The following is a 12,233-nucleotide window of genomic DNA, read 5'->3' as shown; positions in this document are numbered from 1 at the left end:
CTTTCCCCCCTTTCCCTAGAGATCACAGGAATAAGAATGAGAAAGAAGTGTCACTCTTAGAAAACGAGATGTTATCACTAGACAGGACTGTAAACCTGAAAAAACCAAGAGGCTGAACTAAGAAACTATTAGAGCCAACAAGAATTCTAAAAAATAGCCCACTATAAGATGAATGTTCCGAAAAATCAATAGCTTTCCATGATAACAGCAGCAACCATTGAGCAAAGGTTAAGAAAAAAAATTCTATTCCAGTAACAACAAAATATCAAGTTCCTAGAAATAAACTCAGTAAGAGCAGAGGCCACGTAAAGAAAACTACAAAGCTTGACTACAGACATAACAACAAGATCTGAGTAAAAAAAAAAAAAAAATGAAGAGGCATAGCTTGTTCCTAATTAGGAAGCATCAACATTGTAAGAATTTCTTTTCTTCTCAAATTAACATAAACATAAAACAGGATAAATAAGTTACAGCCTATCCAAACAATGGAATCCTACCCAGCAATAAGAATGAGAGAACTATTGGTATACGTTACGACAAGGAAAAATCCCAAAATCGTTAGGCTGAGTAAAGGAAACCAGACACAAAAGAGTACATACTGTATGATTACATTTATGTAAAATTCTAGAAAGGGGAAAAAATGATAGCAAATGGAATTGGCAGTGGAAGTGAGGATTAAATGTGAAAGGGCATGAGGGACTTTTCCAAGGCTGTTGAGAATGTTCTATATCTTGATTGCACTGATGATTACATGGTGTATACATCTGTCAAAACTCATCTAAATGTATCCCTAAAATAGTACATTTATTGTATATGAATGGTACCCCAGTAAAGCTGAAAAAATTAAATGCAATTCCAACTAAAATGCAACTCAAAAAACCAACTTTAGGGTTTGAGGGAAAGAGGGGCAGAGGCACTGAAAATAAAATTTGGGGGGAAGAATAAGTGCATGAGGCCAGCTAAGACAAAAAAAGCATGAATGCAGAGAGTCCTTCAGCAAGTTCATTGACCATCCTGGTCACTCTGGGAACCAGATGCCTTCAGCTCCTCCGTAGTCCCCTCCATCACTAAGAAAGCTTCCCCCGTGGGAAGGAGAAGAAACAGTCTCACCCCCTTGCCTTATCTCCACCCTATACAGCCTAGCATCAGGCTGCAGATAGCAAAGGAGTTTGGTTCCTTTTTACCGAAGAGGAGGACCTCAGTTGTTTTCTTCTCTTTGGAATGTGGGGTCCATGAAGCTATTTTCATTCTCAGCTTTGAATCCTGGATGCCCTTTCCAGAGTTGTCCTATTACCAAAAGGCCAACAAGAGATTTAAATTCCTTTAGGATCCCCCCTTTATCACAGAGGGCTCCAGGAATATATAATTTCATGGGATAAAAAACAGAGCCACCTGTAAACCAAAATATATTCTAGGGTTTTAAGAGGAGAAATGTGCAAACATCAGATGGTATATTCCACCACACACTAAGCAAGAGAGAAGAGAATAGGCATGAATTGGTTTTGCAAACTTCAAGGTTGGCTGTTATTTAGGATGAAGCACTTGAGAAGGGAGAATGATGGGTTGATGCATCAGGATCTTTTGTGTTGGCTGTAGACAAAAGTATGACAGTATTTTAATATAACTAGTTTTTGGGGGCATGAAAATTTTCCATGACCATTAAGACATTTCTCTTTCAATTTGTGTGCTTAGGGGTTATTTTTAGAAATGAAATTTCTCATTAAGGAGTGATGTGGTTTGAAGATGATCACTCTTCCAAGCTAGTTTTCTCTCCACTCTCCATTAGCAGGGTCCAAAAAAAAAAAAAACAAATTTGGCGTGGGGAAAGGCTTTCTGCCTTCAGGAGCACAATTTCTAGCTCACTTTTCTTTGCCAAGTAACAAAAAGGTAATATACCTAAGATCCTCTGCCAGTTTTTCACTCTGTGTAGCTAAGATTCTACAAAGATTAAGAAATCATTAATACCTGAGATCTATTGGAAATATTCGTGGCAGCCAATCAATGACATAAATTGGGGCCTATCTCTCCATGGTAACTGGTGGAGATAGTTCTCTGTTTTCTGAGCCTCTGGAGTATCTCTTTATTCACTGTTGGTCAATAAAATGAGAACGACCCTATATGGTGCTCTCTACACCTGTTGCAAACTAAATGGACAATATCACTCAGGTCCGTCTATATCAGTTATCTAGTCCATTACCACAAACGTAGAGGTTTATCATCTCACAGTTTATAAGTCAGGAGTCCAGGCACACTGAGACAGAACCTCTGCAAAGCTGCAATCGAGGTTTCAGTCGTATTCAGTGGTATTATATCAGGGTTTGACTGGGGAAGGGTTTGTGTTTAACCACATGTGGTTGCTGACAGCATTTGGTTCCTTGAAAGCTATAGCTATAATTTCCTGGTGGCTGTCACTGAAGGTCACCCTGTTTCTTGTCATGTGGTCTTGTTCATAGAGAAGCTCACCAAGCTTACTTCCTCAAAGCTAGTACAAGAGAGAATCTTGCTTCAAAACAGACAGTACAGTCTAACATAATTTAACCACAGGTGTGACAGCCCATCACTTTTCTATTAATTAATTAGTTAAGTTTGTAAGTTTTTGGTTGCACTGAGTCTTTGTTGCTGAGCACCGGCTTTCTTCAGTTACAAAGAGCAGGGGCAACTCTCTAGTGCGATGCTGGGGCTTTCCATTGAGGTGGCTTCTCTTGCTGTGGGGCACAGGCTCCAGGGCACATGAGCTCCAGTAGTTGCAGCGCTCAGGCTCCGTAGTTGTGGCTCATGGGTCCTAGAGCACTGGGACTTCAAAAGTTGTGGCTCATGGGCTTAGTTGCTCCATGGCATGTGGAATCTTCCAGAACAAGTGATGGAACCCATGTCCCCTGTGTTGGCAGGCAGATTCTTATTCCACTGTACCACCAGGGAAGCCCAGGCCATCACTTTGGCCATATTCAAGTCACAGGTCTCATCCACGCTCAAAGAGGGAGTCACACAAGCACAAGAACACCAGGAAGCCTAGGTGTTGGAAGTGGCCTTAGAGTCTGCCCTCCACATCGTCCAGACTGGCTGCCAATATCACCTTAATTTAAGTGAGGATGACTTGGATTAAATGAGGATTACTCCATCCCCAATGACTGACAGATGGACCACCCCCTGCCATAACTCCTTCAAGAAGAGCATCCACCACACAAGTAAAGGCAATCTCGAGTGGTTCTCTCATCTCCTTACCCGCTCCTTCTTTGTCTTTCTCTTGTCTAGCTCCCCTCCAAATACTGAGAGCCCACTCTGCTCCTCTCCTGGAGGGCACAGCTTGGATTCCCGCCCCACCCCTCAGCGGGGACATGCTTGTCTCTGAGAATGTAACCATGTGAATATGGAGGTCTCCACCGCCACCACTGTCATCGGCCCAGTTGCTCAGTGCCAGGCAGAGCAGAGTGTTAGCCATGAAGGTGATGCAAAGGGTAGGAGGCACGACCTCAAGACGGTCACAACCCAGATGGCCACTGTTCTGCAGTCTAACCCAATGAGTGTAAGCAAAGGGTTTTAGTGCGCCACTCCTGTCCACTGTGTTTGAATTTTTAAATAATGAGCATGCAGTATTTGTGTAATCAACAGCAAAAAATGTATAAATTGTCTCCAACTCAGAGCATAGCTAGGAGTTGAGAGTCAGCTCTTCTTACCCTAGCTCTGCAAACAGAACTGCAAGTATCCTTTGTGAACCCCACCACTCTCTCACACATCTTCTCAAGCAGATGCCTTAGACAAAAATGATCTAAGCCTTCCTCCGGAGGTGGGTCTGTATATGGCATCAGTCAATCATTTTATCCCATACATTTCCGATACAGTGACTGGTAGGGGCCACCCAACCAAAGCCAATGAGACATAAGGAGAGGTTTACTGTGATCTCTGGCATAGAAAAAGCCCCATCTTTAGGGCACTTCCAGGAATCTCTGCCCTTGTACCAGTGCTAGTCAAAAGGAACATAAGGTAAGTTTCACATATGATTTTTTTTTCTCCAAGCCCTTTAATATCACTTAAACAGTTGAGGCACAAGCAACAATAAAACTCCATGTTTTATGTTACAAGAAAGAAAATTTAAAAAAAAAAAGAAAGAAAATTTTGTATATCTGCATGATAGACCAGTTTTTCTCAAAAATCTCTTCTGCAGTGAAATAAACAAACACTCTGGTCCACACGTTGATTCAACGAGGTCAGAAAGGCAGATGAGATGATAAACTCCCAAACTTACTGAGAAGTAAGAGGACTCAGATGTTTACTGACTGCCCATCACACACTGCATCAGGTTTTGCACACTTTACAGTAAGATGTGAACCTAAATTCCATTTATCTATTAACAGAATAGCCCTGATACCGCCAGGTAAGGCCCCATTTTAAATGCACTTCAAGGACAAATAACTCTTAATGTTCTAGTAGCTATATATTTTGTTTTTTAATTTTCTTTTTTTAAGTTTGTTTTTGTTTTATTTTTTGGCCATGTTGTGCAACATGTAGGATCTTAGTTCCCCAACCAAGGACTGAACTCTGGCCCCCTGCATTGAAAGCATGGAGTCTTAGCCACTGGACCATCAGAGAAGTCCCTAAAATTTATTCTAATTTATTCTTTACTTTTGGCCTAACCACACAGCTTACAGGATCTCTCAGTCCCCAGACCAGGGATTGAATCCAGGCCATGACAGTGAAAGTCTAGAATTCTAATCTCTAGACCACCAAGGGACTCTGCTGGGTATGTTATTCACTCAGTCATGTTTGACCGTTTGCTACCCCATGGACTGTAGCCCGTCAGGCTCCTCTGTCCATGGAATTCTCCCGGCAAGACTACTGGAGTGGGCTGCCATTCCCTTCTCCAGGGAATCTTCCCAACCCAAGGATCGAACCCAAGCCTCCTGCACTGCAGGCAGATTCCTTATCATCTGAGCCACCAGGGAAGCCTAGGAGCCAAATTTTTAAAAGAAAAAATGAAATTAGTTTTAATGATATATTTCCATTTAACTCAGCATATCATTAATGTTCTCATCTCGACATTAAAATTGTTATTCTACTTTTTTTCATTCTAGGTCTTTAAAACTGGGTGTTTACACTTACAGAGTGTGTTGATTCAGACTAGGCACCATTCTCAAGAGCCACAAGGGCCTAGTGGCTACTGTCTTGGACAGTGCAGTCCTGGACAGGACAATATAAGGATGTGAAGCTGGATCTGTTCCTGTCTTGACATCACAAGTATGTGTGGGAAGGGGAGCTTGTGCCAAAACTGATTGCATCTAGGGAAGTGAATTGGAAATTAGCTAGGACCTTGGTGGTATCATTTGAGTCACCAGTGGAAGCATTGCTTAAAATGAGCATTACCTCAGGACATTTCAGTTTTGTGAATCTATAAGTTTCCTTTAGTATTGAAACTAATTCAAGTTGAAATTTCTGTCATTTCCCATCAAATGAATCTCAACAGAGGGTAATTAATAAAATCAAGCAATCTATATCGTGCCGGCACTAGAAGCATGGATAGTAAGCATAAGGATTTCAGAAGTTCCTCCCTAGATGGAACTTGACAATAGCAGGGTTTCTCAGCCTTGACATTTTGACCTGTGGGGCTAGATTGCTTGTTGTTGTTGCTGCCATTTATTTATTCAGCTGCACTAGCATTCAAGATCCTCAGTTGCAAAATGCCAGGTCTCTAGTTATGGCATGTGGAATCTAGTTCCCTAGCCAGGGATCAAACCCGGGCCCCTTGCATTGGGAGTGCATTCTTAGCCACTGGACCAGCAGAGAAGTCCCGGGATGATTCTTTATTGTGAGGATCTGTCTTGTGCGTTATAGGATGCTTACCCACTAGATGCCAGTAGCACCATTTACCTCCAGTTGTGACAAATGAAAATATCTCTGGATATGGCCAAATGTCCCCAATTGAGAGCTACTGAATTAGGGAGGGGATTTGAAATAAATCTGAAAGAAGAGGTGGGAGGTATTTATGTGGGGAAAGCATTTCCGTTGGAGGTAATGACATGAATAAAGGAACCGGGGAGAGAAAAAACAAAAGGCTCAAGAAGAAATCAATCAAGTCGTCACTGTTGAGTCCCAGCTGTGGCTGCCAACAACAATCAGAGCATTCAACTTTATCTGGAAAGTCATTTTTTAAAAAATTCTATCAGACATTGTTAGTAGAAGCCTAAATCAGAGCAAACCTTTTTGGAGGGCAATTTGGCAATAACTATAAAAATGAAAAATGTTTTTATCCTTTGTCCCAGTAATCCTTCCTCTAGGAATTTACAGAAACAAAAAGAAAAAACTTTACCTATCAGAAAATAATAAAAATAATAACTGAAAAAGACAAATGATCATTAATTGGGACATGACTAAGTTAATTATGGTAAAGCCACACAACTGAATACTACACATCCATTTTAAAAATTTGATTCTGTGTGCACGAAGAAAAATGTTCAAGTTATCTTGTTAGATTAAAAACAAAGTAAGATTAAAAACAGGATGTACAGCATAATCCCATACAACTATAATAAGAATATCTGAGATGCTTAGAAAAAATAAAGTATATATAAAACTTTTTTTGAGAGAAAATATTTTTTAATTTATTGTAGCATAATTGCTTTACAATGTTGTGTTAGTTTCTGCTGTATGAATTGGCCATATGTATACATATAGCCCTTCCGTCTTGGACCTCCCTCCCACGCTAATCCCCACCCTACCCATCTAGGTCATCACAGAGCAACAAGCTGAGCTATACAGTTATCTTGGGGAGAATGCATGATTGAGAGGGGAAATAAATAACAGTTATACTTTCTATATTGTTAGAAAAAAATTCAAATGTGAAGATCTAATTAGCTGGTTTCAACAACTCAGGAAATCAGGCAGCATGCCATCTGGCAACTAGAAGGGCACTCCTAGAGACTGTACTCCTAGAGATTTTAGTAGGAAGAAGAGGGGGAAGGGAGCGATTAGCAGGGAAAAAGAAAGGATCACTGTATTTTCAGGCTAGGATATCTTTTTGTCAGGACATCATGCAGGTTACCTTCTCATCCTCTGGGGTGGGGGGCGTGGGGGAAAAGCAGAGGATCCACATAACAGATTACCTCACTGGTGCGAATTAGAAAATCCCGAACCGGTTAACTAAGACTGCACTTCTAGGGCTTCCCTGGGGGATCAGTGGTACAGAGTCCGCCTGCAAATGCAGGAGACACGGGTGGGTTCAACCCATGGTCCTGGAAGATCCCACACGCCTTGGGGAACTAAGCCCGTGTACCACATCTACTGAGCGTGAGCTCTAGAGCCCTCGAGCCACAACTGCTGAGCCCACAGGCCATAATTAGTGAAGCTGTCGCACCCTAGAGCCTGTGCTGTGCAACGAGAGGAGCCACCACAGCAAGAAGCCCGAGCACGGCAGCTGGAGGATGGCCCCCACTTGCCGCAACTAGAGAGAAACCCAGGCAGCAGTGAAGACCCGGCACGGCCAAAAATAAATACATTTATTTTAAAAAATTTAAAAAGACTGCATTTCTAGGGAACTCCCTGGCAGTCCAAGGGTTAGAACTCAGCACTTCCAGTACTTTGGGCTCAGGTTCAATCCTTGGCGGGGGAAATAAGAGCCCACAAAGCACTTCCCAGGTGGGTCAGTGGTAAAGAATCTGCCTGCTAAGCGGAAGACCGGGTTGGATCCCTGGGTCGGGAAGATCCCCTGAAGGAGGAAATGGCAACCCACTCCAGTGTTCTTGCCTGGAGAATCCCATGAATAGCGGAACCTGGCGGGCTACAGTCCATGGGGTCAGAAAGGGTCAGAGACAACTCGGCGACTAAACAGCAGCAGCAGAAGAAAGTTGCAGGACACGACAAAGAGACTGCATTTCTGGTGAGGGTCAAAACTGCAACTAAATTAGGTATTAAATCTAGGTTTGGTATCATGGACTTTAGCACAAGTAATGCCATTTGGGGCCAGTGGTTTTTCTCTTAAACAATATATATATATATATTGTGTGTGTGTGTGTGTGTGTGTGTGTGTGTGTGTGTGTATTAGTCACTCAGTTGTGTCCAACTCTTTGTGACTACAGCCTGCCAGGCTCCTTTGTCCATGGAATTTTCTAGGCAAGAATACTGGAGTGGGTAGCCATTCCCTTCTCCAGGGGATCTTCCCGACCCAGGAATTGAAGCCAGGTCTCACTCATTGCAGGAAGATTCTTTACTGTCTGAGCCACCAGGGAAGCCCCAGCAATATATTTTATATATGCAACAATATTGAGAAATCTGTTTTATTGGAAGATTTATTTTATGTGGGCCATTTTTAAAGTCTTTACTGTGTTTGTTACAATATTGCTTCTGTTTCATGTTTCGGTTTTTTGGCCACATGTCCTATGGAATCTTAGCTCCCCAACCAGGGATTAAACCCAAACCCCCTGCATTGGAAGGGGGAGTCTTAAGCACTGGACCACCAGTGAAGTTCCTCTTATTTTCTTGACATCAAAAATTATCTTCCACCCCAACCCAAACCCATGTCATTGCCTTCCACTAGCCTACGAAGGAGCTTGGCTGGGTGGGTTGGGTGTGATTTATAGTATTAGCAAATATCTGTCGAGTAAATGCTACAACCACAGCTACCACGATGATTTCATGGACTGGTAAACTGGAAAGAAAAATACACTATTGGGTTTTTCAAGCGAGAAAAACCCAACTCCAGTGCCCATTCCCAGCCATTCTTGACAAATAATTGGAGAGTGAGCTGATTTCTTTTTAAAAGGGTTTGGAGTACCATCAACCAACTACTGAGCTTTTCTCTTTTTGAGTGGGATAGACAAGTTGAGAGCCAGAACTGAGTTATTCCAGACCATTGAGAGGAATTTGTGCTGTGATAGGGAACCAAGACACAGAAAGGGAAAGAGGAGGAGGAGCCGGCAGAGGAGGCTGATATTTAGAGAAGAAATTCTGGCGGAATAAAGATGTTTAAAGGGAATCGCTGTGACGTTTGCTACGTGGTATGCAATATCATCCTTTTTCCTCACCTTCTCCAAAAAATCTTCAGTAAAACTTTATTGCTCCATCATGTACAGTGGATTGGAACTGATTTTCTAGCACTGCATTTAAGCCGGGAATGCAACCTCAAAGTGGACCAAGGGTGAGAGCTTGTGGTTACTGTCAGGAGCCTTGCCACATCTAAGTTATACATTTTCAAACATGACCATGTTTGATGATTTTTAATAATGAGCATGCATTATTCGAGTTGTCAGTAAAAATACTTTTTTTAAGTTATCTGCACTTAAGGATGTGGTAGCTTGAAACACCAATACTTTGGCCACCTGATGCGGAGAGCTGACTCATTTGAAAAAACCCTGATGCTGAGAAAGATTGAGGGCAGGAGGAGAAGGGGACGACAGAGGATGAGATGGTTGGATGGCATCACTGATTCAATGGACATGAGTTTGGGTAAACTCCGGGAGCTGGTGATGGACAGGGAGGCCTGGCATGCTGTGGTTCATGGTGTCGCAAAGAGGCAGACGTGAGTGAGCAACTGAACTGAACTGAAGGACATGGAGTTGAAAGTTATTTTCTTACCTGACTTAGTAGAACATGGCATAGAGACCTTTGCCCTTGTATAAGGGAATCGAGTCCTGGAATAGAATCTTAAACCACTGGGCCTATTTAGAAGAATGTTTTGTTATAGAAAAGAATCTCTAAAATTTGTGTGCTTGCATTGTGTTTTTATTACAAACCTCTGGCAGAACTTCAAACATGCTAATAATCCTCTCAAACGGCTATATAAAGAGAAGACATCTGCGCAGAATTGCCCTGCGAATCAAGTTCCTGAGATCATGGTGATCCTGTGGATGAGAAACCTGGAAGGAAAGCAATTGAGTCTCCAGCATGTTCTCCAATGAAGTGCAAATACGGATTCCTATTATTGCCAAGGGCTAGGAATTCAACCCTGAATGCTCACTGGAAGGTCTAATGCTGAAGGTGAAGCTCTATGTCAGTGGTATCTCTCAAGCTCACCCTCTTAGCTACTCCCAGTAGTGGATACTCCTGGGGCTGGCACCCATCAAACCAGTCTGGGAGAGAGATGCCCAAGTTTGCTGCAAAAGCACACAGACTTGATGCTGTCTGCCTCCATCAGTGCATTTTCTAGCTTCCAGTCAGCCACCCAGGCTTCACCACTTCCCTTCTTTTTGCCTTCTAAAGCTTCTGCCTTTCTAGTCTCTGCATGCCAGCCTAGACTGACACACAGCCTTGTCTGGGCCCCCTGCTGCAGCTGCAGGGTTCCATCTCATGCTTGCTGCCTGGGCGCCAACCCCCCGCCTAAGCTCCTGGCTGTGGATGACTCCCAAGACTACAGATCCTCAGCGCAGCCCTGATGGCTAATGTCACGCTATTTTGCTAAGTCAAATCACTTCCAAGGGCTAAGTCAATATTCTGTATCCTCTTTCTCTCAAATTGGCCCAATTAGTGCATCCAGAAGGGGCATGTGGAGTCAGTACAGAATAATGAGTAAAAAAGCACAAGCTGGACTGCATGTGCATGTAGAATGCAATGTGAATTGCGCCGCCTGGAGGAAAATTCCAGCACTGCAGTCCCCATGAACGATTTCCCCTGCATTTGCCCAGGCTTGTGCAATCTTACAAGCTGCGTGGCTCTGAAAAAATCAATTCATCTCCCAGCGCCTCGGTTTCATCATCTATAAAATGGAGCTAATATAGAGTACATAGATAGGAATACCTGACCTGCCTCTTGAGAAACCTATATGCAGGTCAGGAACCAACAGTTAGAACTGGACATGGAACAACAGACTGGTTCCAAATAGGAAAAGGAGTATGTCAAGGCTGTATATTGTCACCCTGCTTATTTAACTTCTATGCAGAGTACATCATGAGAAACACTGGGCTGGAAGAAGCACAAGCTGGAAGCAAGATGGCCAGAAGAAATACCAGTAACCTCAGATATGCAGATGACACCACCCTTATGGCAGAAAGTGAAGAGGAACTAAAAAGCCTCTTGATGAAGGTGAAAGTGGACAGTGGAAAAGTTGGCTTAAAACTCAACATTCAGAAAACTAAGATCATGGCATCTGTTCCCATCATTTCATGGGAAACAGTGGAAACAGTGTCAGACTTTATTTTTTTGGGCTCCAAAATCACTGCAGATGGTGATTGCAGCCATGAAATTAAAAGACGCTTACTCCTTGGAAGGAAAGTTATGACCAACCTAGATAGCATATTCAAAAGCAGAGACGTTACTTTGCCAACAAAGGTCTGTCTAGTCAAGGCTATGGTTTTTTCAGTGGTCGTGTATGGATGTGAGAGTTGGACTGTGAAGAAAGCTGAGCACCGAAGAATTGATGGTTTTAAACTGTGGTGTTGGAGAAGACTCTTGAGAGTACCTTGGACTGCAAGGAGATCCAACCAGTTCATTCTACAGGAGATCAGTCCTGGGTGTTCTTTGGAAGGAATGATGCTAAAGCTGAAACTCCAGTACTTTGGCCGCCTCATGCAAAGAGTTGACTCACTGGAAAAGACTGATGCTGGGAGGGATTGGGGGCAAGAGGAGAAGGGGACGACAGAGGATGAGATGGCTGGATGGCATCACCAACTCGATGGATGTGAATCTGAGTGAACTCCAGGAGTTGGTGATGGACAGGGAGGCCTGGCGTGCTGCAATTCATAGGGTCGCAAAGAGTCAGACACGACTGAGTGACTGAACTGAACCGAACCTCACAGGATTGTTGTAGGGAGAAAACAAAATGCTAGGCAAACACAGCATAGTGCCTGGTACATTAAAAATGTTCTATATGTATTAGTGAAGCACAAGCTGGAATCAAGATTGCCTGGAGAAATCTCAATAACCCCAGATATGCAGATGACACCACCCCAAAGAAAAACTAACGAGCCTCTTGATGAAAGTGAAAGAGGAGAGTGAAAAAGTTGGCTTAAAACTCAACATTCAGAAAACTAAGATCATGGCATCTGGTCCCATCACTTCATGGCAAATAGATGGGGAAACAGTGGAAACAGTGACAGGCTTTATTTTGGGGGGGCTCCAAAATCACTGCAGATGGTGACTGCAGCCAGGAAATTAAAAGATGCTTGCTCCTTGGAAGAAAAGCTATGACCAACTTAAACAGCATATTAAAAAGCAGAGACATTACTTTGCCAACAAAGGTCCGTCTAGTCAAAGCAATGGTTTTTCCAGTAGTCATGTATGGATGTGGAGAAGGCAATGGCACCCCACTCCAG

This window comes from Budorcas taxicolor, chromosome 17 (genome assembly GCF_023091745.1).
Source record: "Budorcas taxicolor isolate Tak-1 chromosome 17, Takin1.1, whole genome shotgun sequence".
Taxonomy (NCBI): domain Eukaryota; kingdom Metazoa; phylum Chordata; class Mammalia; order Artiodactyla; family Bovidae; genus Budorcas; species Budorcas taxicolor.
This window is presented reverse-complemented; position numbering follows the sequence as displayed.